We start from the raw sequence: 27,777 nt of genomic DNA on the forward strand, positions 1-27,777 counted from the left end.
CCTAGACAGTCTGAGCCCCATAGGGTTAAGTTTTACAGCCAGCACGGCAGGGGAGGGGGGGAATATCAACTGTAGATTGAATTGCTCTAGAGCCCACTATCCTGCGCTGTTTCTGTAGATCTGGCCCAGTCAGCTTTCTTTCATTGTTGTGAGGGGAGAAATCACTAGCTCGTTCCCTTGGTTATACAGTAGACGGTGTGAGTTAGCTACATGTAGGGTCAGATCATAACCCCTGCAAAACTCCTTCCTTGGTATATAGCAATCTGCCCATGCCATAGCACAAGGCCACGAAAGCAGTGAGGGGATCAGCACAACCTATGCCCTGTTGCACAATCACCTAGGAGCCATATTGCTGACTGAAAGGTGGAACAGTCCACAGCATTTAAAACTCTTTCCTTCTCTCCCTCCCTCTCTTGCCCTGAGCGAGCTTTGGTTCACATATATAACGCACCTAGAATGTGTCATCACTACAGTCAGCAGAGCTGATCTTGGAGGAGTTAGTCCTGGGTTCAAATCCCAACTCTCCCATTTCCAGTTTACCCCCATTTTATGGATGAGGTAAGTGAGGCTTAGAGTGGTTAAGTGACATGTTCCTGACCACAGAGATAAGAAGTGTTAGACCCAGTGCCCCAAACTAGGCAAACTGAGGTCAGACCTGTACTCCCTCAAAACACAATTCTCAAAATGTTTTTTTAAATAATAGTAGGGCCCATTCAAATAGATACTATGCATGTGTCCAAGTCTCATTTAAACCCATTTGTAAAAGAAGCAAAGTAATGATGAGTCACTTCAATAGGAGAAACCCAAACATTGAAAACCAAACAGGGGCTGGGGATATAACTCAGCCTTAGCATATGGGTTCCATCCCCAGTGTGGAAGGAAGGAAGGAAGGGAGGGAGGGAGGGGAAAGAGAGAGAGAGGAGGGAGGGAGGGGAAAGAGAGAGAGGAGGGAGGGAGGGGAAAGAGAGAGAGGAGGGAGGGAGGGGAAAGAGAGAGAGAGGAGGGAGGGAGGGGAAAGAGAGAGAGGAGGGAGGGAGGGAGGGCCATGAAAGAATGCTGAGATACAATTGCTGTTACCAAGCTGGACACAAAATTTGTGAATAACCTAGAGGGCAATAAAACCCTAACCTTTGGGTTATCTTCTTTATTAGATGGGAAAGACAGCCATCATGCCTTGGGAATTCTACAGGGCTGTGAGGTGACAGGCCTAATCAATTGTGCAAATGGAGTGACTCTCCTCTAGAACATCAGACAAGCTTGAGATGGGTTTCTTCACGGGAAACTGATCTACCCCAAAGCCATCATCTTATGGCCTTATTTCCAGGCCATTATGTCTCTCCATAATACGCCTTAACCTTTCATAGGTCTGAGAGAGTCCTAGGCAAGGAGTTAGGGGTAAGTTCAGAAGCAGCAGCCACCCACCAGTGGCAAAACCACAACTGGCTGACAGTCTTCTCACTCTGGTTTTAACACCTCTCTGCCCCTGTGAACTCCCTCCCTCTGGCTTTTGGTCTGGTTCTGCAGAAATCCTACACAAGACTATACCAAGGTCAGGCAAAGACCTCACTAACAGGTAATTAAAGTAGTGGTTTTATGTATGCACCACCTTCTAAGTCGCCATCTTGGGTGCCCAATGGGCCTTGTAAGGCAGTCTCCTCCCTAATGATCCCCTTCCAGGAATAGCCTTTCCTTTTCTTAATAGACTCCACAGTTAGGTGCATCCTGTTAACATAATCGCTAATCAGAATCAGCAAAAACCCTGCACTTGACTACTTGGTGGAGCTGCCCACCCTCACTTTACTCTTCAGTGCACTTTCCTTCACTTTTGCTTGCTTGTGTGAAACTCCCCCGTGAGTCCATCCCTGAATTCTTTCTTCAGTCAGACCAAGAGCCCATTGGGTCCTGGTGTTGGCATTGTGCATGATGATGTGGCCTGCTCTTAGAGTCTTGAAGGAATCCCCAATATCTCTATTTAGGGTCTTCCTTTGGTCTCCTTTCCTCATTTTTCCTAGGCCTGGTCAGGACACTAATGTGGAACCCTCCAGGTAATCAAGGCCAGACTTTGATCAGGATCCAGGGACACAGGCGTCTTTCCAGTTTTCAAGGATGTGACTCATAATACCAACACATCGCAAGGGAAGCTTAGGTACCTGGTATCCTCAGCCTTTCCCCTTTTGCCACCTCATATTTAAAATATTGTCTTCTCTCTGCCCTCCTCTACAAACCTCTTTTACTGATGGGAAACCAAAGGCCTCCAAGAAAGCCATCCCGTTCATAAGCAGATGAGCAGAAAACTGGCCCTGGTGTATTGGGAAATGTACCGTGAGCAAAACATCTTCTCTTTGGAGGAGCCCCTGTGGTCCTTCCCAGGTGTCTGAGAAAGAAACTAAGCACTAAGTTGGAGGAAGAAATTGCTTACACATCTCTATTTCTTCCCTTGTTGATATTCACTTTCCCCCCCCAACATTCCCTCTCTCCCAGAGATTGACTTTGGAATTAACCATCATTGGAAAACATTTTAAATTTATTCTCGGAATTTCCTGTAATTCAGAAATTAGCCTTTGGATGGGGAAAAATATCCCATAATAATACAGAAAATCAATTACAGTGAATTACAAGGGGAAAGATATGAGTTTATGTCTCTCTCCCCAAAAAAGTCCAAGTAGTTTTGGAGTTTCTGCTTTGCAACACTATCAACATCCTGGGTAGTCTTATCACATTGTGCCTTCATCTCTGAGGTGCTGTTCTTGGTCCCATAGTCCAGGGTCCACATTCCTACTGTAACCAAGATCCTTTTAAAATTAGGAACTTAGGCCAGGCACCAATGACTCACACCTGTAATCCTAGCTACTCAGGATGCAGAGATCAGGAGGATCTTGGATCAAAACCAGACTGGGCAATTAGTTTGTGAGACCCTATCTTGAAAACACCCAACACAAAAAAAGGGTGATGGAGTGGCTCAAGTGGCAGAGCACCTGTCTAGCAAACATGAGACCCTGAGTTCAAACCCCAGTACCACCACCAAAAAATAAATTAGGACCTTACTTAGGCTGTGGATGTAGTTCAATGGGAGAGCACTTGCCTAGCATGCATGAGGCCCTGGGTTAAATTCTCAGAACTGCAAAATTTAATTAATTAAAATAAAATTAGGAATTTAAAGAAGACATTGTCCCATTAAACTGTTCTTAAGCTATCTCTCTCCAGCTTCCTAGAGGCAATCATCTCATGCTGAGAACAGAAGCTAAATAAAAATTGCTGCTTCCCCCACTGAGGTAGGGCATAGGTAACTCTATGATAGAATACTTACCTAGAATGCACAAGGTCTTGGGTTGCCTCTCTAGCACCACAAAACTAAACAAACAAAAATTATGTTGACATGATGACACACATTTGTAATCCCAGCATCCAGGAGGCTGAAACAAGTTCAAGTCTAGCCTGGTCTACCATAGGGAGACACTGTGTCAAAAAATAAAAATAAAAAGAGAAAGGAAGAGAAAAAGGAAGGAAGGATGGAAGGAAGGGAAGGAGGAAGGAAGAAAGGAGGGAAGAAGATAGGAAGGAGGGAGAAAGGAAGAGAGAAAGTATTGGGTCTGGGGGATCAGAAGACAAAAATGAGTCAATGCCCCCATCCCCCATGAGAGCACTGTGAGCCCTACATCCTGTAAAGGGACACATGGTTTCACAATCATGGCCCCCTGAGGATGCCTCAAAAATACTACAAGGCTGATAACCAGGAGGCTTTTGCAGGACTGTGCATGTGTTCCTGAAGAGATGTCAAACGATCACTCCGTTCCTGACTCCTGACTCTCCTCCTCAACAAAAAGGACGAAATAAAAACCCCTCAATGTAAACAACAGTGAACTACCAATTTTCTGGGCTCCCTGTCTGTTTCTAGGGGTAGCTTTTCCTTTTTCTCTAATAAATCCTACTTTGAGTGCCCACCTTGTTTCTCACAAGTCAATCTGTTACCCATGGAGGCAGGAACTCTCAACACCGGCCTGCAACAAAAGGAAGGGAGAGAGGGAGGAAAAAGAAAGAAGGGAAGGAAGAAAACTGGTCCCCAAAGTTCTGGTTCCTGGTCCAGAAGGAAGCAACAAAACTTGCAGAGGTGTACCACCACACACTTTTCTGCTGGCTCCACACCTGTAGCTGGGCTAAATCTACATATGTATATTTCTTGGCTTTTGTTCTACATAAATGATTCTTCCTATAAGTTGTCACACTCTGTGTGTTCTGGGAAGACAGGTGAGCACACTTCTTGGCTTGGCCTAACTGAGAATAAATTTATTTTACCTATTTATTGTTTTTCTCTTGTTTCTGATGTGGGTGGGCAGCCAAATCCAGTCAGTCAGGACCCAAGGGTCAGGATTTGACTGAAGGCCCCAGAAACACAACCAGTAGAAAGGGGGAAATGACAGAAGGAAGCAAAAGACCCTACTTTAAATGTATCCCAGTAGTTGTCCCCCACTGGGCTTCTCAGAGCCATTGGACAAAATGTTGTCACAGGAATACAGCTTATTGCAAAGGAGGCTGGGAAATGTAGTTTTCATTCTGGGAAGTCTGTCCAACTACAAGCAAGTGGGTCACTTATAAAAGGAGAAAATGGTTTTCAGCTTTTTCTTCCTCCAGAGATGACCCACTTTCAGTCTATTGAAAATATATTCCTTTCCTAATAAACTTTGCTATTGTTTTTCATTATTAAAACAATAATGAAAACAAGCAGTTTTCAGGCCTGGTGATTTAACTAACTCCCAAGAGACTCTTTGAGAGAAATTCACTCTAGTCACTGTTTCTAAGTGCGAAGGACAGTTGTCATTGAATTCCACAAGTGAAAACAAGTGTGGGGGAGGGGAGGTGTGCATTTGCTCCAGAAATGCTGAATGATTCTGAAAAGTTACTTGGGAAACTCTCAAAAAGAATCAACACTGAATATGGCAGCTTCCAAGCTTCCTCCATGGGACACTCAAAGGAAAAAAGGCAGGGTAACAAAAGAGCAGGAATATTCCAAGGAGAGAAACAGAAGAAGGGCATTGGGATTCGAGAGTGCACTGACAGGGTTACAGTGCCCAGGGTGTCCCAGAAGTCCCTTCCTGGAGACTGTAATACTATAATGCTGTGTCAGGTGCAGCAAAAGAACTGAAACCAAGGTCTAAACTCCTGGGATTCCACACCAGGTCGGGCCACATGTCAAATAAAGAGGCCATGGTGAAGGAAGAGAAAGGGGATTTATTACACAGCCATGGGAAGAGACAGAGTAAGCACTTAGACCATCTTCAGCCATCTTCAGGATACAGACAGGGGCTACAGATTTAAATAGACACAACAACTGGGGGCGGGGGAGGGAAGTAAGGCATGCATAGTTAAATAGTCCCAGTCACAGGTGTGTTCTGGTTGGTCATTATCTCAGTCCTTGTTCTGGGAGAGGTTCCAGAGTTGTTACCTAGAGGGTGGTCTCTCCTGAAGAAGGGCTACTGTTGAAGGTAGTTTTGGTTCCCTTGTCATAAAGATTTCAGAATCTGTCTTTTCTGGAATCCAAGGTGGTTGCAAAGTGGCTGCAAAGAGAGTAGCTTAGAGCAATGACAGATACAAAATGGAGGACAGATGCCACACTTTTCTCCTGCTTTTAGTTAATTCAGGGGCCTGAGTAAGGAGTTCAGCTTTTCAGCAAAAGCAGTTTGAGCACCTCTTACAGAACCATGAATGGGACCACAGTTTTGGACCCAAGGCCCAAACTACTAGGATTGCATATGCTAGGTCCATCCACTATAAAGAGACATGGAGGTTTATTACACAGCTCAGGATGCACCATGCAAGAGGCAGAGGAAGCACTCAGCCCATCCTCAGCCATCTTCAGGGTACAGACATCAGCTATAGGTTTAACTACACCAGAGAACTGAGAGCGGGGCCAAAGATGTACGTTAACAGCCACAGGTGTGGTCTGGTTGAAAATTGTCTCTGCCTGAGTGATCTAAGAAGTGTTCCAGACAAGTTGTCATCACGTGAGGGGAGAAATCTGGTTTCCATGAGATGATTCCTCCAGCTCCAGGGTACAGCCTCATCATCACAAGTAATTGTCCTCGGGTTGGGGAGTGCTCAGGAAATGTGAGCGCCTGCCTAGCAAGCATAAGGCTCTGAGTTTAAACCCCAGTGCTGCCCAAAACAAAAACGAACAAACAAAATTACAAGTAGTTGTCCTCATTTCGAAGAGTATCCTGCAAGGCTCCACTGTTCCTTAGGGGAAGTTTCAGTCACTGGAAATAAAGATGTTATCCATCATTCCTGTCCTTCCTTGATTCCAAGGTGGCTGCAGGAGAGAATGGCTCAGAGCAAAGGACAACAGGTACAAATGGAGACAGAGATACCACGCTTTTCTCCTGTTTGTAGTTTATTGTGGGCCTGAGAAAGGAGTCAGTGCTTTTCAGCAAAAGCACCTTTGACACGAAGTGCAGAAAGACAGTAAGAAGTGATTTATTAGCAAAGCCTGTAACACCTCAAGGATGAGGCAGACAGTTGAATGCGACTGGACTGCCTAAATGGGACATTTCACCTCCGGGGTGAGGCAGGCAGTTGGATGAGGACCGACTGCATGGCAGCTATTGGAACTTGGGGTTTTACCCAATAGGGTGGGGTTACTGAATGGTGCACAATCAGGGTCTTCCCCCAAATGGTCTGGTGACTGTACAAATAATGTCTGGATGTCAGAAGTCATAGGTCTGCACATTTGATCCTCTTTGCCCTTCCCAGTTCAACCATGACATGGGGAGTGGACTCTGTAAGAGGGACACAGGACCATTATCTTAATAGTTGATTCAGCATGTGGGTCATTGTTAGCCATTTGTTCAGGCACGGACATTTTGTCAATTGTTGGTTTTGTAATTCTGCCTTCTCTAGAGTGGATACTCTGGGGGTTGCACTAACAACAAGACAGCTGAAAAGCCTGGAGAAAGTCAAGGGTGACACAGAGAAAAGTAGGAAACAGTCCACAGCTCCAACCTTGGCTGGGGGGAGAGGCGTGGAGAACTCAAAGCTACAACTACATGGTAAGCCAGGCTGCCCTGGTGAAAAACACACTGCCAGTCTTAGCCACAGGATAAGCCCACAGGTCTTAAATCAGGAACAGGGATTTGATGTGGCAGTGACTCTGTAACAGAAGCAAATAACAGAAGTGACTTTGTCTTAGATAAGGGAGACAAAAAGGCAACCTTAAAAGTAAACATCTAAGGCAAAAGTAAACATCTAAGGTGGCCTGAGGAGCAGGCATTCCAGAAAAGTGAACAGCAAATGTCTCACCAAAAAGCAAAAGATAGCTATAATGTGTAAATGGTGGGCCCTAAGGCCGGGACTAGCTGACCAGAGCCTCCTGGAATGTCCAGTTCAATAAGAATGGAGGTAGCCAGTGGTCTGGTTCAGGGAGAAGACAACTATATAACATCCAATCACAAACTAGTTTCAAGGTAGACTAGGAGGGCTTTAGTCAGACAGAGGCCAATGTCATCTCCTAGTTTCAGCCATTCCTGGGCTTAGCTTTTTTCACTAAGCCCCTCCCATGCAGGGAGCTTTGCTATCCTTTCAATAAATTTTGGACTTGCTTTACCTTTAACTCCTGATCCACTATCTTCAATCATCAACTTTGCCAGTGTTAGGGAAAATGCCACCTGCAAAGAAAAAAAAATCTCATGTCCAAGACCAAGGTTTAATGACATGCAGGACCCACCAGGCTGACCGGGGACAGATGGCGCAGCACAGACTCTGAGCTAGGCCTGGCTTTTATAGAAGAGGGAGGTTAAGGACCTTAGCACATGCACGGGAGTCTCTGGTAGGGTGCAGCTTGTCTTAGAGTGCAGGAATTTCTGTTTAAGGGTGGAGCTGCCGGGCAGAGGCAGAGGGCTCCATTTCTCAAGTGAGGCCTGAGTAAAATGGCCCCCGATTTACAAAATGGTGACATTATTGTTCTATCAGCCAAGACACAAAATCAGGGTCAATAATCCAGTTTCAACTCCACCTGCATGGCAGGCCAGCATTCAAGAGGAAATCCACTGTGCTGCTCCCTGTATATCAGAGTTCTATGACCAGGTGCCGTCTTGAGAGATGGCTTACTGTTTGAGACTTGCTGGGGTCCGAGGTTGACCACCCCTCAGAGGAACAGAAGACACTGACGATAATGTAAGCCACAAAGCAAGGTTTATATTTCCAGCTAGCTGGGGTCCGGGTATCCGCCCTACGCAGCGGGTTTCAACGAGGACCCCGAATGCAAAGTTCAGGCTGCTTTTCTATTTTTTTAGACATTAGTCATGGTCACACAGCAATTTTTATGGCCCCTGGGGTCACATATTTCTGATATCACCCACATCCTGGTGGTGGAGCAAGACTACTTGAAAATTATTTATCAGGAACTTGATAAACACCAGGTGTCTTAACTCATTGACTCACATACCGTTTAGCTAGGTTAACAAGAAACAGTCCCTGTTCCCAGAAACCATCCCACCTCCCTTTGTGGTGGCTTGGGTCATGTTAGTCATGGCCGGTTGAGTGGGCTGCAAGCCTCGAAGGTACCCTAACAGACTGAGCTACTCTGGGGACCTGAGAACAAGGAGCAATCACAAACCAGAGATCCTAGGGACACCCTGCCACAGAATCTGAGAGGCAGTCAGCTACAGGAGGCAGCTGTGGGGAAGGAGGAAGGTCGGGTGTTGACCCACAGCAGTGAAGGGCACAGGGGTGAGGGAACCCTGCCTGCTGTGGTGAGGATGGAGCCTCATGGCTTGAGGATTATTGCAGACTGATAGCTGAAAGCCCAAGCCATGGACAGCAGATTGCATGAGCTCTGGAGCTGCCATCTTGTCACATGTGGTGGTGTTCTGCCAGCTGGGACTGAGAGCTCTGAACCAGATCCTGTGGTTGTCTGGATTTTTCTAGCCTCCTCTCTCCCATGGTGCAGATTTTCCCTTGGAAGGATCTGCAAGCACTGAGATCTCCAGGCACACTGTTGGATCCTTTGGTTTTCCCCCTCCAGAGCGGACCTCAGTGCTCTGCATCCCCCTCTCTTCACTTGGGGGACACCCCTAGTCATAGTTATGAGTACCTATACTGAAAAATCAGAAAGATCTCAAATAAACAATCCAATGAAGCTGAGTACAAGTGGCTCATGCCATAATCCTAGCTATGCAGGAAGCAGAGATCAGGAGGATCATGGTTTGAAGCCATCTGGGGCTTATCTCAAAAAAACCTTTCACAAAAAAGGGCTGGTGTAAGGCCTTGAATTCAAACCCCAGGACCATAAATAAATAAATAACCTAATATTACACCCCAAAACCAAGATTAGTAGATGGAAAGAAATAATAAAGATCAGGAGATGTTTATGTTCTTTTAGGAGACTAAAAGAACAACATAAAAGACCACTGAGACAAGAAGAGTTTGTTCTTCAAAAAGATAAACAAGATTGTCAAACGCTTAGCCAAACTAACCAGGATAAATAGAGAAAAGTCCCTGATTAATAAAATTAGAGATAGAATGGTAGCTATCACATTCAATACCACTGAATCCAGAGGCTCATTGAGGAATATTTTCAAAACATATATTACAATAATTAGAAAATCTAGTGGAAATGAATAAATTCATAGACACATGAACCTACCAAAATTGAGCCAAGAGGATATAAACAACGTAAATCGATCTGTAATGAGCAATGAGATTGGAACAGTAATTAAGAATCTTCCCACAAGATGGGGGAAGGAGAGCGGAACGGGGGTGAAGAGGGAAATGTATGCACATATGAATAAATACAAGAAAAAAGAATCTTCCCACAAGAAAAAGCCCAGGACGGAATAGACTCACCACTGAATTCTATCAGACATATATTTATTTATTCATTCATTCATTTGTGGTACTGGGGCTTGAACTCAGGGCCTACACTTTGAGCCACCAGCCCTTTTTTGTGAAAGGTTTTTTTGAGATAAGCCCCAGATGGCTTCAAACCTTGATCCTCCTGATCTCTGCCTCCTGCATAGCTAGGATTACAGGCGTGAGCCTCCAGCACCTAGCTCTATCGGACCTTTAAAGAACTAACACTAATGCACTTCAATGTTGCTGGAGTTTGCTAGCTGAGATACGGCTCTTGAGGCAATTAGCAGGAAGCATTTTTTATTGTGCCAGCACAGACTCAGCAGACGCATGTCCAAAGGCTGAGCCCCGAGAACAAAGTGGTCTCACCTTATAACCCTTGCAAGCAGGTTACAGAAGCAAAAAGCAAGGTCATACATATATGGTTATATTTAATTTTATTGGCCACTTTATCCTAGTGCTATGTGACTTTCCCCTCCCTGGTGCTATGTGACCTTCCTCATGTTCAGATTTCTCAGGTTTTATCTCTGCTATGCCATCCCTACCTCCCTGCTACTTTTTTGGACTCAAGTCTAGACTGTTTTCTTCTGATCCTCCCCCTGCTACAACAAAGGGAAGAAATACTTCAGAACTCATTGTATGAATCCAGTATTACCCTGATACCAAAACTCCAGAATTGGATAAGGCCAAGACCAAAAAAATAAAAGAACTATTTCCCTGATGATCATAGACACAAAAATTCTCAAGAAGACACTTGCAAACTGAACTCAACAACATATCGTAAAGATCATATACCATGATCCAGTTGGTTTCATTCCAGGGATGCAGGGATGGTTCAACATATGTAGACCAAGAAACACAATACAGCACATAAACAGAATCAGTGACAAAAATCACACAATCATCTCAACAGATGCTGAAAAAGCCTTTAACAAACTTCAACATCCTTTCCTGGTAAAATCCCTGACGAAACTAGAAATAAAAGATTCATATCTCAATATAAGGGATTCTAAGTGGCTGAACAGACCAAAGAAAAGCACACTCACAGAGGGCATATGTTGAAACACCCTTTGAACATCAACTCAAATATTAATTATGAAAACCAGGACTGTAAAATAAGAAGAGTGTGGGAGGGGGAGTGGTGTACTAGTGGGAGGGAAAGGGGTAAGGAAGGAGATTAAGGTGATGGTATATGGTAGAGGGACTTCATACACCTATATGAAACAGAACTAAATAACCTCTTGCAATTGCTTTAAGTGGGATGGGGAGGGAGCTGAGGGGGAGAGATGATGGGGGCAATGTAAATAATGTACAATATAAGTCTAATCGGAATTGTCACTATGAATCCCCCTCCTATATCATGAATATATCCCAATAAAAATATTAAAAATAAAGCATAATAAAAGCTGTATATGACAAACCTATAACCAGCTCCTATACTGGAGTAGAAAAAAACTAAAAACATTTCCTCTAATATCAGGAATGAGATAAAGATGTCCACACTCTCCACTCTTATTCAATATGGTGCTTCAATTCTAACCAGAGCAATAAGGCAAGGACAAAAAATAAAAGGTATACATACACATGGAAAGGAAGAAGTCAAATTATCTCTAATTGCAGGCAATATGATCCTTTACTTAAAAAACTAAAGGCTTCACCAAAAAACTCAGATCTGATAAACACTTTTGACACAGAAGCAGGATACAAAACCAACATGCAAATATCAGTAGTGTTTCTATTTACCAATAACAAGCAAGCTGAGAAAGAAATCAGGAAAACAATCTCACTTGCAATAGCCTGAAAAAAAAAAAATCTAGGAATCAACCTAACCAAGTTGAAAGACCTCTACGATGAAAACAAAACACTGAAGAAGGAAATTAGAGAAGACACTAGAAGGTAGAAAGCCACACATGCTCACAGATCAGCAAAATTAATACTATAAAAATGGCCACACGACTGAAAGCAATCTGCAGATTCAATGTAATCCCCATTAAAATTCCAATGACAGTCTTCACAGAAATAGAAAAAGCAATCCTAAAATTCACATGGAAGCACAAAAGACCCGAAATAAGACAAAGCAACCCTGGACAAAAACAGCAATGCTGGAAGTATCACAGTACCTGACTTCAAACTATACTACAGGGCCACAGTCACAAAATGGCATGATTCTGGCACAAAAACAGACAGAAGATTGAAATAAAATAGAGGACCCAGAAATAAACCAACTCACACAGTGATAGCAACCTGATTCTCAACAAAGGTGCCAAAAACATAAGTTGTAAGAAGGAGCCTCTTCAACAAATGGTTCTGGGAAAACTGAATATCCACATGCAGAAGACTGAAACTAGATCCCTATCTCTCACCCTGTACAAAAAGCCATTCCAAATGCATCCAAAACCTTAATGTAAGACCTGAAACTGTGAAACTACTAGAAGAAAACATTTCAAGATACAGGCATAGCCAATGACTTTCTGGATAGGATGCCAATAGCCCAGGAAATAAGAGCAAGAACTGACAAATCCACCAACTTAAAAAGCTTCTGCACAGCAAAGAAATCAGTCACCAGAGCGAAGAGAAAGTCTACCAAATAGGAGAAAATCTTTGCCAGCTATGCATCCAACAGGAAGTTAATATCCAGAATATATAAAGAACTGAAAGAATTAAACATCAAAAGAATAATCCAATCAATAAATGGGCAAATGAACTGAACAAACAGTTCTCAAAAGAAGAAATACACATGGCCAATAAAGACATGAAAAGAGTCCAGCATCCTCAGCTATCAGGGAAATGGAAATCAAAACAACACTGAAATTCCATCTCACCCATATCCCCATATCAGAATGGTATCATCAAGAAAACAAACAATAAATAGTGGTGAGGATGGGGCAGAGGAAGGAACCCTTATACACTGTTGATGGGAATATAAATTAGTACAGCCACTATGGAAATTAATATGGAGTTTTTCTCAAAAATTGCAACTAGAACTACCATATGATCCAATTACACCACTCCTGGGTATATACCCAGAGGACTCTAAGCCAGAATTGCAATAGAGACACCTGCACACCCATGTTTATCTCAGCACCATTCACAATAGCCAAATTATACAGTCATTCTAGGTGCCCACCAACAGAGGAATGGATAAAGAAAATGTGGCACATATATACAACGGAATATTATTAAGCCATAAAGAAGACTGAAATTATGTCATTTTCAAGAAAATGAATCATCATGTTAAGCAAAGTAAGCCAGAATCAGAAAGCCAAATATCATAGCAAGAATCTAATTTAAAAGTAAAAACACATGAAAGCAGAAGGGAGACTATTTGGAAAGAAGAAGGGGGCCAACAGAAGAGGGAAATAGGGGAAAAATATTACCTAACTGCATCATGTACATGTATGAAAATATCATAATGAAACCCAATTTTTATAAGATTAATATACACTAAGAAAAAAAGCTAGTAGTCAACTTTAGAGCTGGGGATGTGTCTCAGTGGTAGAATGCTTGCCTAGTATGAGTGAGGCTCTGGGTTCAAGTTCCAACACTGCAAAAAAAAAACAGGCAGTTCTGGAAACTGAAACACAGCAAGGAGGAGAGAGACTTTGACATCTCATTTTATTCCCTCTTCTATTGGTAAGTACACTTATCGGGTGCAGGTAATTCTTTTATAATCATGAGAACTTGTCGATAAAAATAAGTGAGCTTCTGGCTGGATTTAGAAGTGTTCAATTTAGAGTTGGAAGGGAATTTAAAGGGAGTTCTTCAATTCAAGCCAAGTTATATTATCAAATGGAAAAAAAGGAAAAAAAGCAGTTGAAGATTTGTTTGACTACTATAATCTTGTTTGGTTTTTTACAAATCATATATGGAATATAAATATGCATATGTAGGTGTGGGTCTTGATAGATGTAGTTACACAAAAAGGGAGAATCAAATTAGAGTAAAACACATAAAATAGTAAACTGATCTAGAGGTCAAAGATGAGGAGTTTCCATTTGTATTTTATTTATTCCTGTCATGATATTTTTATCATATTGAATTACATTTAAATAAGCAGGAAAAAAGCTTGCATGGATAGAAATAGCAGGATTCCTAATAGTTTTTGCAATACTTTGAGCATCTACACTCTTGTTCATACATATTTGAGCAGATTCTGACTAAATAACTTCAAAGCACTCAAAAGGCTGAGGCTGGAGGATTTCAGCTTGTGGTAGTGAAATCCTGTCTCAAAACTATAGGCTGTGCACTGATGGCTCATACCTGTAATCCTAGCTACTGGGGATACTAAGATCAGGAGGATTGCAGCTTGAGGACAGCCCAGGCTAACAGTTTATGAGACACCCCCCATCTCCAAAATAACAACAGCAAAATAGACTGGAAGTGTCTTGAGTGGTAGAGCACCAGCTTTGCAAGTCTGAAACCCTGAGTTCAAACCCCAGTCCCACTAAAATTAGGAGGAGGAGTGGGAGAAGAAGGAGAAGGAGAAGAGGAAGAAGAAGAAGAATTATTTCAATAGAAATAATTCATCCAGTCATTACAGAAGCGTATGAAAATGTGGTTCATTGTGCCGGGCCCTGGTGTAATAAGACCAATGACAGAGTTGACTCCATTTTGAATGAAGGAGACATTTTAGCAGCAGCCAGCTGAAGGGGCACAAGTAACAACCAGCTTCTCAGAGAGATGAAACAACAGGCTTTGCAGAGAAGTAACAGGCCTCTTCCAAGAAAACAGAATGAAGCTGCAAGATATGGCTGATGGGCCCCAATGCCAGGACAAGACCTCCCAGAAAACAGAGATGAACAGGTGGCCAGATTCAACCAACAGGTTAACTAGACACCAACTAATCACAAATAGAGTTTCAAGGTTTAATAGTTGGACCTAAGCCAGGGAGAGCCCTCCTACATTCCAGCTACACTCTCAACGCTGGGAGCTTTGCTCTCCTTCCAATAAACTATGTGCTTGCTTTACTCTTAACTCCTGACCAAGCTGCTTCAAACAACGACTTCACCCACACATGAACTTGGGATAGATCCAGCATCATCTTGGAATACCAAGATGAAATAAATCCAAAAAGGTCTTAGTTAGCATTGGGTTAGGGTAGAGAAGGAGGTGGGCACGAGGAAGAGAAAGAAGAACAGTGTTTTAATGGATCGCTCCCTGTAGTTTATGGTTCCAGCCCCAGTTTATAGCCTAATGGCGGTCACATAACAGACGCTCAGCTCAGTAAATAGCTGTTGACCGAATGAGCGGCAGAAGAGGAAGAAGCGGTAAATTATCTGATGGGTCAGATTTTTCCTTTCTAGCAGTGTAAGGAAAATCAGAGAGAGGTTCATCTCAGGCAGTTGTGATGGCAACTGAGGGGGTGGAGGGAAAAAGGAGTGTGAACTAAATCTCAGAGAAGAGGTACAGAAAAGACAGCACATAACCTTGAACTCTTAGGCTGCCCTTTTGGGGTATCATCTTCGTCTTGCACCTCCCACGCTGGTATTCTGCTATATAAATGAGGGTGTTATGCTGTTGTGGTGATTAGGAAATTAATGATAATTACAACAGCTTCCTTTGGTTCTCTTGCAATTAGTCTAGATGTGATATTTCATTAGTATACATTTTATTCAATTACACTGAGCTGACTTTGATGATAAAAAAAAATACAAAAGAGTTAATTACTCGTAATAGCAGGATACTTACATAATTACTGTGCCACCCAAAATTTAGTTCTTCCTTTTAGGATGAGCCTCAAAGAATGATTTTGAGTATCCTCATAATTCTTTACTCCCACAATTTTTTTTACAATGAGATTGTGTTACCTTAATAATATATTTTATTCAATAGACCCTGAAAAATAAATAAATAAAACAACCACAAATCTTTTTTTTTCTTTTTCAGTTCTAAATTCTCCATAAGTTTGGGGGGTGGGGGCACTGGGTTATGTGGTGGGCTGGGGGAGAAAAGAGAAAAAAATATTTTCTCCTCCTTTGTCCAGAGCATTTGGAGGTCTTAAGTAGTTCCTGTAACACTTCGGTTGACTTTATAAATGTCTTCAGAGGCGAGTCAGCCTCTTGCCAGTTTTTTGTTTTGTTTTGTTTTCGCTTCTTGCTATTCTTTGTTGTTTCTTGTGTGTGTGTGTGTATGTGTGTGTGTGTATGTGTGTGTGTGCGTATGTATGTATGTGTGTGTGAGTGTGTGCACGTGTGTGCATGTGTATGTTGTGTGTGTATGTGTGTGTGCATGTGTGTGTATGTGTGTGTGCACGTGTGTGTGTCTGTATGTGTGTGTATGTATGTGTGTGTGTGTATGGATGTATGGGTGTGTGTGTGTGTATGTGTGTATGTGTGTGTATGTATGTGTGTATGTGTAGGTGTGTATGTATGTATGTAGGTGTGTGTATGTGTGTGTATGTATGTGTGTATGTGTGTGTATGTGTGTGTATGTGTGTATGTGTAGGTGTGTATGTATGTATGTGTATGTGTGTGTATGTGTGTGTGTGTATGTGTGTATGTGTGTGTGTGTGTATGCATGAGTGTATGTGTGTGTATGTGTGTATATGTGTGTATGTATGTGTCTGTATGTATGTGTGTGTGTATGTGTGTGTGTGTGTGTGTGAGTGTATGTGTGTGGTAGTAGAGCTTGACCTCAGTCTCACACTTGCTTGCAGGTTCTCTACCACTTGGACCACTCTACTCTGCCAGTTTTACATTTACCCAGGAAATGTTTTTCTAAGCCTGGAATTCCTGCCTTTGAAAAGGTAAACACTTCAGAAGACAGGCTCCCAGCCACTGGGGGTGAGCAGGCAGGAAAAATAACTCGCTAGGGACTCTCTTCTCTTAAGCAAACAAAGCTAGCAGACCCTGAACCATCTCTAGAGCAATAAATCCCCTGTAAATTGCCCAATTTGACCTCCCAGGCCATGTCCTACTTAGGACCTCATGAATATTGGCCAAATCTCATACATACAATTAAAGGCCTAGCACAGGCACAGAATACCCATGTTATGTGATATGGCTCTGTTAAGTACACCTGCCAGTCACCCTAGTCCCTTCCTAAGGACTGCTCAGATTTTTCCCTCCTTAACATCTTTTTTTTTTTTCAGTACTGGGGCTTGAATTCAGGGCCTACACCTTGAACCACTCCACCAGCGTTTTTTTGTGAAGGGTTTTTTTGAGATAGGGTCTTGTGAACTATTTGCCCAGGCTGACTTCAAACCACAATCCTCCTGATCTCTGCCTCCTTAGTAGCCAAGATTACAGGCATGAGTCACAGCATCCAGCTCCTTATGATTTTTAAATTGGGCTTAAACAAAGAAATCAATGCTTCTCTGCCACCCGGCAGAGCCCACCACTTGCCTCTCAGTGCTTTCCTTTTACTCTTTCTTTCCTTTTCTTTCAATAAAGTTTTACTACTGTTTTGCAGTTTGTCTCTCTGTCCAGTTCTCTGTCCAGTGTCACAAGGACTCAATTCTTCTAGACTAGTGTCATTGTAGACTACTCAGCCTGGTAATGAAGCATCTTTCTCTGAAGCAGCAAGGGAGGAAAGAGAAGTTTTACATAACTATTCTGTACCCTCAGGTAACAAGCAGTGTTTTCATTCAATCATCCCAATAAAAACCTAGCATAGTTGGTACTGGATTATTGATTCTGAGTTTGTGTCCTGACAAAGTTGATGATTGGCCAACCAGGACCAGGAGTTAAGAGTAAAGCAAGCACAAAGTTTATTGAAAGGATTGCAAAGCACCCTGACGGGTTAGACTCAGTGAAGGAGCTAAGCCGTACGGTAGCGGAAGTGGAGGAGATGACACAGGGCTCCAACTGGCTGAGGTCCAACTATTTTACCTCCAAACTATATTTGTGATTGATTCACACCTAGTCAACTTCTCCTGAAATGCGACCACCTGTCCATCCCTCTCCTTATTGGACTGGACATTCCAAGTGCATCTAGTCAGCCTGTCCTGGCCTTGGAAGTTTGTCCAACTCATCTTGAACTTGGGTCTCACTACACGCATTGTGCAGCTGCATCTTGTGAGAGGCTTGGTGAAAGTGTTGTGCTTTCTTTGAGAAACCCATTGTTTCTCACGCCTCTTTAGATGTCTGTTTTTAAAGTGCTTCTCTCGTCCAAAATAGTGTCACCTCTATCATTGCTCCCCTTACATAGTCACAGTGTAATTCCAGCACGCTGGAGGCTGAGACAGGAGTGCAAGTTCACAATAGGCCTGGGCTACTTACTAAGACCCTGCCTTAAAACATTAAAAAAAAAAAAATAAACGAACTCTTTCCTTCCTCAACCCAGTGTCCAGAGGTCGAATCTTCCATACAAAGCCAGGGATGCCCTGCCCTTAGGATTTCTCAAATCTAAACTGGGAACCAGGAGTCCTGGGCTGAAGTTATCCCAGGTGAGGGATTGGTGAATCCTATCCATGTAAACTACCATCTATTTCCTCAGCCTTAGCTGCCCAGTGCTTCTGCTAACTTTTCCTCCCACTTCAGGAAGACAGTGGATCAAATCCTCAGCCAACACTAATATTCTACAGATTTCTTCCAAGCATTTGATTAATTTCTGCTCCAAAGCACAACAGACAAATGGTGCAAAAAGTAGACCTTGGGGTGCTTGAACCAAATCCTCCCACAACAGTTACTTAAAACCCATTTTTGATAAAACATAAACCAAAAACACTGACTCCTCACTTGTGCCTGCAAATGTCCAAAAGGTAACTAAAAGCAGAACAAACACTTAGCATCTCTGTCTCCATTTTCCATCTGTGTCCTTTGTTCTGAGTCATTCTTTGCTATGGGACAGCCATCTTGGAATCCAGGAAGGACTTTTGCGGGAGGTTGATAGCTGAGATACGGGGCTTTCTGAGGCAGTTTGGCAGGAAGCAATATTGTGCCAGCACAGACCCAGCGGACTTGTGTCCAAAGGCTGAGCCCCAAGAACAAAGGGATTTCCCCTTATATCCCCTTGCAAGCAGGTTACAGGGGCAATAAAATTAAAAAACAAGGTTTTACCCATATATGGTTCCATGCCTTTCTATTGGCTACTTCAGCCTAGTGCTAAGTGCCCTTCCACCCCCGGTGCTGTGTGACCTTCTTCACCTTTGAATTCTTTAGGTTCTAGCTCTGCTATGCCGTCCTTACCCCCTCCCCGCTACTTTATCAGAACTCAGGCCTAGTTTGCTGTCTTCTGATCCTCCTCCCTGCTACATTATTCCTGCCTTTGATGCTCAGACCCTCCTAGAGTCAAAGAGCATCACCTTGATCTAGGGGTTTGTATTTCCCATAGCATCATTACATGTGCAGCTGTTTTCCTTTCTATAATGGCCTCCATAACCGTCCTGATAGACCACAGTACCGGGGAGCCAGGCAGGGCAGTATTAAGCATGATCCTAGGACTAGACCCATTGCCCCTATCAAGGTTTTGAATCCACCTAAGGCAGAAAGCCATCCTCTAAACAGATCACTGGGATCCCATCCTCTCCAAGTCTGGGCAAGCTTTCTCATTTTATCTGTGATCTCTTTTATGACCTTTTTTTTTTATCATTAATCTATAAGCAGCAGTTGTTTAGGTTAAATTTTTACAACTCCTTCCTCAGAAGCCAGCAAATAGTCTAAAGCCAAGCAGTTCTGATGGATGGCACTGCACATCTTAGTGCTTTGTTTTGCCAGCAAATTGAGGGCTCTTGCAGTTTCATTAGTTATAATTTCAACAACAGCCTGCAGCCTGATGATGCGGCTGAGTATATATATAGGAGTGCGATAGCCCTAGGACTGTCTTTTGCCCAGGTGGCAGGACCATAGTACTGGATGATTTACTCAGGAGGCCATTTGTCACCTTTTTCCCAAGCCCAATAGTCTCCCATGTTGGTCCCCCCACAAACATAGCATGAAGTGACATTCGGTGTCTGGGCTATAGACTCAGCCAGTGAGAGGAACAAGTTTTTAGCTTTGGCAGAGATGGAAAATTTACCTCTTATCTGCTTATAAAAGGAGTGGAAAACTTGGTATGAGGAACTCTCATGGATAACAGCTACTAATTTGAGGTGTATCAGACTCTCAAGGTCAAGACCCTTTTTGTCTATTTTTGTACTAATTACTTTTCCCCATGTGTAATCGGATGGCTTAGGTACAGTGAAATTTGCAGGGTTACAGGTGCCACGGGTGCAGTTAGGGGCAGCTTTCCCCTTCTGGAGGAGGGCTGCATATTTTGTCCTTTTCATGTGGCCCATGAGGCACAACTCCAGTGAAGGCAATAGTAAGACCCCGCACCATCACGCGGCCAAGCGTTGTCTCTCCTGTACGTACACTTTTCATTGGACGTATAGGCTCCTTTTCAAGTTAGGGCCCCACAGCCTCAGCCTGTACCTCCACATCCACCTTTGTCTATGGCTTGTGAGAGCATGACCCGATGCGATGACAGAGCCTGCACAGGAACAGTAAGTATGGAAGAGTAAAGTCTTAGTGACAACACTTCTGCCCAAGCAGTACACATACACAGGTCACAGGAGGAGGGCTCTGGGGCCAGAGAAGGAAACCAGATAACAATAAACAGTAGTTATGCATCCTGCCCAAAAGAGATAGAACGGAGCAAATAAAAACCTTTCTCTGTGAGATCAATCATTGGGGCAGTTTCTGCCAACCCTATGGCGAAGATCAGGGTGAGAACTACAGCAGCAGATACAGACAAGGGGTGACAGTGGATTACAGTGAGATAACTGGTGTGAAAACCAACCCATTTGTCCCCTTGGAGAGTCTACTCCTCAAGCTTCTGCCGTGTGTAGATTAGCCAGCTTTCAAGGTGACTAGAGCAGAGCTATCTTCCCCACTGTTCTTGGTCCCCTGTTGTTTCCTGGGAAGCAAGGTCCTACCAGGGAGGGTGCTCAGATTCTGGATGGTGATCTTACACCGTGAAGCCAGATCAGGGATGCATTCCCATTTGAGAGAAGCTAGCTTGCCAGGCACTGGTAGCTCACACCTGTAATCCTAGCCACTCAGGAGGCAAAGATCAGGAGGATCTCAGTTCAAAGCCAGCCTGAGCAAATAGTTCCATGAGACCCTATCTTGAAAACCCTTCACAAAAATAGGGCTGGCAGAGTGGCTCAAGCTGAAGGCCCTGAGTTCAAGCCCCAGTACCACAAAAAAAGAAAGAAAGAAAGAAAGAAAGAAGCTGGCTTGACTCAACTATAGTGGATCCAAGGAGCAATCTCTGCTACTTTAACTGCAGTGGGAGTAGACAAGATAACAACAAAAGGGCCCTCCAAAGGGGTTTTAATGGGTGGACTTTTTTTTTTTTAAATCTAGACAATGTCTTTCTTTTTTAAACTGAGTAGAATTACCATGGCAACAATATATTATCAGCATATATGTCCAAGAAAACATGTTGTTTTAAAGAAAGTTAAAAACACCATCTTTAAGTAACAAAGGACATATGTAGAGCCAGTAAATATAGTCATTTTTGTCTCTATTTAAGTAGAAGACCCTGTCTAAAAATAAGAGTTTGTGTCTGGAAGAACAATTTCTTAAATCCTCTCAGCCTTGGTTATTTTTGAGAGGTCTGGCATGAGTGACTCCATTTGAACTTTGATGGTATTCCCCCCTTGTCTCCAAACGACTTGTCTCTGATCAGTCTCTTTTGAAGATCTGTTTCCCATCCAAGTACTAACCAGGCCCAACCCTGCTTAGCTTCTGAGACCAGAAGAGATCAGGTACATTTAGGGTAATATGGCAGTAGACTGAAGATCTTTCTCGATTGATTGGTTGCTCTTTTATGGATTTTGTCTGGTTGGTTTTGGGCCCATGGGGAGTGGACAGGGAGTAACGAGCAGATCAGGTGGGAGTCAGTGTCAACTAGACCCTTTAGGCCAAATTTAAGCAACAAAGAGGCTTAGAAGGAGTGGCTCTTAGGCAGTGGGCTTCTAGCAAGGACAATAAAAAACAAAATCTAACAAAAGCAGATGTCTAAAAAGCTAACCTAGTTGACACAAAAGTAGTTATTAGAATCTTTTTTATGGATTTGGTTGTAAATGCCCCAGAAGGATCAGAACTGTAATGACAAAAACTTAAAAGAACCATGATTAAAATTCTGATGGACAATTTAGCAACTAACAGAACAGTTTATCAGTACCACTAACTTTTTGTTACCATGTTTATCTAAATTTTGTATTTTAGAAAGCTTGATACACTTGAAAAACATAAATATATTTAATATATAGGAACCAGCAACAACATCACAGCTCTATAGAGGTTATATATACATATTAGTTTAGTTGTTGCTCTTGAAGTAAAACCTTAGGTTTTTATCAGTTATAGGGGGAGAGGAACAGTGTCAGTGATCCCAAATAGCCCAGTCACAGACACATGTAGGATACTAACTATATTAGAATCACCCAAGACACAATTGTTTAACCATGAGGTCATCTAGAAATTTTTATATAAACTGGTAGAAAATAAGAGGCATGGAAGAGGCAGAGAGATGGCTCAAACACCAGTGCAGGGTTATTGTTCAGGCAGGAGCCCTAAGGAGGGGACCCCAGCAAGAGAGTTAGATCCCATTGTCATTCACAGGCTTGGGCTAGATACAGGGGGCTAGTGGAAAAGTACCAGGAAAGTCACTAAGGGATATTGTTGCTGGGCAACCAAGAAAGATAAGTTGTAGTTAGGTCACTGTCTGCCCAACTGTCCTTGGCATCTATCCAGGATGATAAAGGTGAGCCATCTGCAAGGGGAGGAGGTCTAGTCCTAACATGGCTGTCTTCATTGTTAACCCCAACATAACCCAACTCTTAAATGAGCATGACTCAGTTACCTTAGTAGTTAAAACCCCAAGAAAAATCATCAGAGAACATGGGTAAATATATATGGGGACTAAGTGTGGCGTTAAGAAACATAGTGGCCAAGAATCATGGCTCAGATGTTGATAAGGGATCACATCCCAGATTGTTGACATTTACTTATGGCTCATGAAATACAGCAGGATCCCAACAACCTGTAGTCACTGGAGCCCCCTAAAATAATAGGCCCAATCTGGCTATCCTAGGGCAAAAATTCCCTCCATCCAACATGTGAAAGGAGTAGAACTAACACCTCCACTCTGTTGAGTCCAATAAAAACTGGAGGCCTGGACTTGCAGTGTAGTGCTCCTTTTTAAGTTTTTTTTTTAATCCTATCTGGAGGGTGCACTTTGGCTTTGTTTTGTTTTACTTTGCTTTACATAAGTAAATCTGTCTTAACCCTCATATCAGTGCAGCAGTTCTCCCTGTGCCCAGCTGCCTCTTGTCTCTCTGTGTTTTAATAAACTCTTGTTGTCTTGACAAATTTGTGGATTAATCTACAGCATCAAAAATTCCTGACAGTTATTGTGACAAAATAAAAAACATTTTTAAAACAATTTTTTGTAAATGTTATCGAGGACATACAATATTTTAAAGATAGCCTTGTTGTTATGAGCTTAGAGAATTAAGTTTTAGTTTAACATCAGTACATTAAATTTTGACCTTACAAAACCTTTAATGTAACTCTTAGATTTTAGTCATGTTAATTACTTATAAGCATCTATAAGCTCCATCTTTTTATGACAACTTATTCTGTACAACTTATTTTGCATTCCCTGGGAAGCTTGTCTTTATCTTTCTTTAAGTATTTTTTATCCTTTTATTTTAAAAAAGTATCTTAATATCATATATATATATATATATATATATGTATATGTTACTTGTTGAAATTAACTCATAAAATCTTTTAACTTAGAACCTCATATTTGTATGAAAGAAACAAGAAAGAAAGCAACTTTGAAATTATTTTTGTGTAAAAGCAATTTATAGAAAGCCCATTTGTTAATAGACCCATGTATTACAAAAGAGAATTAAATTCCAAATTGTATTTATGGCAAAATGAAACATGCTAAGATCATTTCTTTAACTACCCAAACTTTAAGATTCCTGCTGCAGGCTGTGGACCCCCCTTTTCCTTTCTTTTCCTTTTTCTTTTTTTCCTCTTCTGGTCTGAGCTGGAGTGTTAACCCCTGAATGCCTGCATCCTAGTGAGACCTGATCGAAATAAGTTTGAAAACCTGTTTTTCTTAAAAAGTAGCAGCAGAGCAGAGTAATACTTTTTTACATTGACTCTATAATAAGAACTGTTCTCAAGATGTTTACATATTTATGTGTAAAAGCCTAAGCAGTTTATAGCAGAGATCTTTAAAATAATTACCCTGTTTTTTGTTACCTTGAGTATCCTATTAACCTTAGAGCAGCAGTTTAAGAACCACTTTGAAGATGCTTACACACACTGTGCGCACACATTAGACGACTGCATAAACTGACTAGACAATCAGCAAGGGAAACATAAGCATCTCATGACTGTCTCAATAACAGACCAAGCTTACTGCACAACCTTTTGGAACAGTTTTTTTACCAGCAGCAGTCAAAGTTGCTCCTTTTTTTTCCACCCTTTTAGGTAGGTTCTCCCTGTTTATACTCCCTAGAAGTAAAAGTACCAGCAAGTTTAGTATTTCTGGCCTATTTTAATAATCCTAAATTGTTTTCTATTCACTTTTTATTTTTAAGACATAAAAACTCAATTGAAGGAGTGTATTAAACCTTTCATCCTTTTCTGTCTCCAAACATTTCATGATATTTTACTCTCTCTCGCTCTCACTCTCCCTCTCTCTCTCCTCTCTCTCTCTCACCCTCTCTTCCCTCTCTCCCCTCTCTCTCTCCTCTCTCTCCTCTCTCTCCTCACTTCATCCATGAAGACCTCATCCCAATTTTGTTTCCATTTCTCCATTTCCCTCTCTCTACATTCACAACATTCCTTTTCTTTCAAGTCAGACCAGATCTTATGTATCAGTGCAAGTCCATCCTTCATGTGCTAATTTTTGTAAGAAGTCAGTTAGTGCTGGGCCTCAGTCCTCCTTCAGGATGCCCATTTTGGGTGAAGATGTGCAAACTACAGCACCAAAGCTACCCATCAAGACTAGAAGACTCTGATTTCTCCTCAGTCTGCCCAATAAATTGCTACCTGAATTTAAATAAACAACAAAGTCTGGTTTTTGGAGACCAATTTTAGCCTCTTGGCTTTTCCCATTCTCCTGGGTGTTAGGTCTTTTTTTTTTTTTTAATTACTCTATAAACTTCATTAACCACGGTTGTATCTAGTGACCCTTCCAGGGGCTATCCTACACCAAAATCGGGCCAATCTGCTTCACAAAGGACCTTTAGCTTGTTAGGAGTTAACTTTATAATCTCCATTAAATACCCTTTTAGAGTTTTTAACCATACACTCCAAGGGAGTTTTCTTACTCTGGCCTCCACCCATCTCCTCCCATTAGCAGCCTGCCAGACACACACAGAGAGGGAGGGAACTCCTCATTCACTTTGCAGCTGGGCTGCGTCTCAGGCTCGCACTTTCACACACTCTCACACAGCACAGTACTTCCATCCCACTCCCTGAACCTGAGAGACACAGTTTCACCCCAAAAAATGTGGTTACTAGGGTGTCTCATTGGGAGGTGATCAGTCTCCCCTTCTGCCTCCTGGGGCTAGCCTGAATTTGAACCCGGGTTCTTACCAGTCTGATGAGCAGTGCTCCCCTCCCCTTGCTGGTTCCTGCACCTCACTGGGTTTCATTGTGCATCTGAGGCCCTCACCCCAACTCACAAAGAGGATGAATCCCCCTCCAGATCAAGCTGTCTGTTGGCACCTGCTAGGGTCTCCTCCAGGTGATCTGGGGGATGCACCCCCATGACAAGGGAGGTGATAAATCACCATGTGTCCATAATCCCAGATAATGAGCCCCCAAGAAATGTAGCTGAGATACGAGACTCTCTGAGGCAGTTTAGCAGGAGGCAACATTTTATTGTGCCAGTACAGACCCAGCAGAATCGTGCCCAAAGGCTGAGCCCCAAGAACAAAGGGGTCTCACCTTATATACCCTTGCAAGCAAGTAACAGAGGCAATAAAATTTAAAAAACAAGGTTTTACCCATATATGGTTCCATGCAGTGCTATTGGCTACTTCAGCCTAGTGCTAAGTGCCCTTCCACCCCCGGTGCTGTGTGACCTTCTTCACCTTTGAATTCTTTAGGTTTTATCTCCCTGCTATGCTGTCCCTTCCCCCTTGCTACTTTATCAGAACTCAGGCCTAGTCTGTTTTCTTCTGATCCTCTTCCCTGCTACAGGACAAGACTGATGGATAAACATCCCATGACAGGAGTCAAAGCTACTCCATGCCAGGTAACAATGACTTTCTTATCATGACCAGCTCCTTCCTTCCCCCTAGCCTGACTTACCCTAAGATGATGATAAACTATACCACACCCCTGACCACCAGACCACATCTATGACCAGGACTGTATAATTCTACATACCTCTTCCCCAGCAACTCCAATTCTTTCTCTATTTAAACCTAAAATTCATGTCAGTACCCTGAAGATCAGCTGGAATACTTTCTTGCTTCCCCTTGCCGTTTGTGCCACAATACACCTCCTTTCTCTGCCATTTACCACTTCTTACCTCTTTGTTAGAAGTATTTTGGTGAGTGGCCAGATCTCATTATGAGAAAGTAGCACTGGTAAATCCTTCCATTCTTGTATCTGGAAGAGAAGAATTCAAGCCAGACAAGAAAATGTAGTAAAAGTAATAATCAAGGTTTTTTTAGGAAAAGAACACACTTTCAATAGACTGAGAGCATGTTGCCTCTAGAGTGAAAACTAAAAAGTCAGGTTTTAGAGTTGGAATATTTATTGAGGAACTCATAGCCCCAGGCTTATATGGCCTCTGGGATGGGTTCCTGGGCCTGGGTCTTTGTCTTGTTAATTTAAAGGGATTACCTATGTAAGCTCCCAAGGCCAGGTCTATTTGAGGTTTAGGGTATGAATTACTCTTGAGTAAACAAAAGGATTAATGCCAGGCAACAGTGACTCACACCTGTAATCCTAGCTACTCAGGAGGCAAAGGTCAGGAGGATCATGGTTCAAATCCAGCCCCAGACAAATAGTTCCCAAGACCCTACCTAGAAAAAAAACCCATCACGGGGCTAGCAGAGTGGCTCAAGGTATAGACCCGGAATTCAGGGATTAAGCTTCAGGTGAGTGGCTGACTTCAAAGCTTCCCATGGTAACCCCTGGCCTCTGGCTACTTCTTTACAGAGACTGGTCACCTGCAGAGTTGGGAACTTTAATTACAGTGATTTTTCTTTCTTTCTTTCTCTAGTAGCCACCACTTTTGTCTAGCTACTGCCTATCATCATGACATGTGAAGCTTCTGTACTAAAACTCAGGTCATACTCCCACTCTGGATGATGGCTTATTTTTTATGAATACAATGTGCCAGTAAGATAGTAAAAGTCCTTTCCTAGGCAGGGATTGTAACTGAAAAACAGTCAGTTTTTCTCTTGGTGATTATGTGAGGGGAGCAAACATGAGGGGGGATAAACAGCAGAAAAATGGCAGAAATGACTCTGGGGCTGCAAAGACACAGATGGTGAAAGTAACTTTTCTTAAATAAGAGACAGGAAGTCATTCTTAAAGCAGACATCTAAAGAAGCATGGAAAACAACAGGCTGGTCAGAGAAAGAGCAAGTCTTCACCAAAGTAACAAGACGCAGCTGCACAGTGTGGGGAGTGGGCCCCAAGGCCAGGACGAGCTGACCAGCCCCTCTGGAATGTCCAGACAAAAAGGAGAGGGATGGACAGGTGGTCAGATTTAATGAGGAGTCAATGAGGTGTCAACCAATCACAAATATAGTTTCAAGTTGGACCTCAGGCAGTTAGAGCCCTATATCCTAGACTTCAGCCATTGTTTGGCTTAGCTTTTTCACTGAATCCCACCCATCAGGGTGCTTCGCTAACCTTTCAACAAACTTTGTGCTTGCTTTACCCTTTACTCCTGGTCTGGCATCTTCTGTCTTCAGTCATCAACTGCACCAGGACACGAACTCGGGAACAACACTCC

General features: G+C 42.6%; 1 long non-coding RNA gene across 1 annotated transcript in view; it reads right to left on the reverse strand.

The window, feature by feature from the left end:
* Positions 1 to 7,479: 7,479 nt before the first annotated feature.
* LOC109673979 (uncharacterized) overlaps positions 7,480 to 27,777 on the reverse strand; it is a 64,603-nt gene continuing 44,305 nt past the window's right edge. Inside the window, exons 3-4 of the long non-coding RNA XR_012443191.1 lie at positions 26,338 to 26,417; positions 7,480 to 7,655 (exon numbers count right to left, since the gene is read on the reverse strand). This is a non-coding gene — a long non-coding RNA (uncharacterized lncRNA). The remainder of the gene's footprint in view (positions 7,656 to 26,337; positions 26,418 to 27,777) is intronic.

The sequence above is a fragment of the Castor canadensis genome, chromosome 17 (genome assembly GCF_047511655.1).
Source record: "Castor canadensis chromosome 17, mCasCan1.hap1v2, whole genome shotgun sequence".
NCBI classification, from domain to species: Eukaryota; Metazoa; Chordata; class Mammalia; order Rodentia; family Castoridae; genus Castor; species Castor canadensis.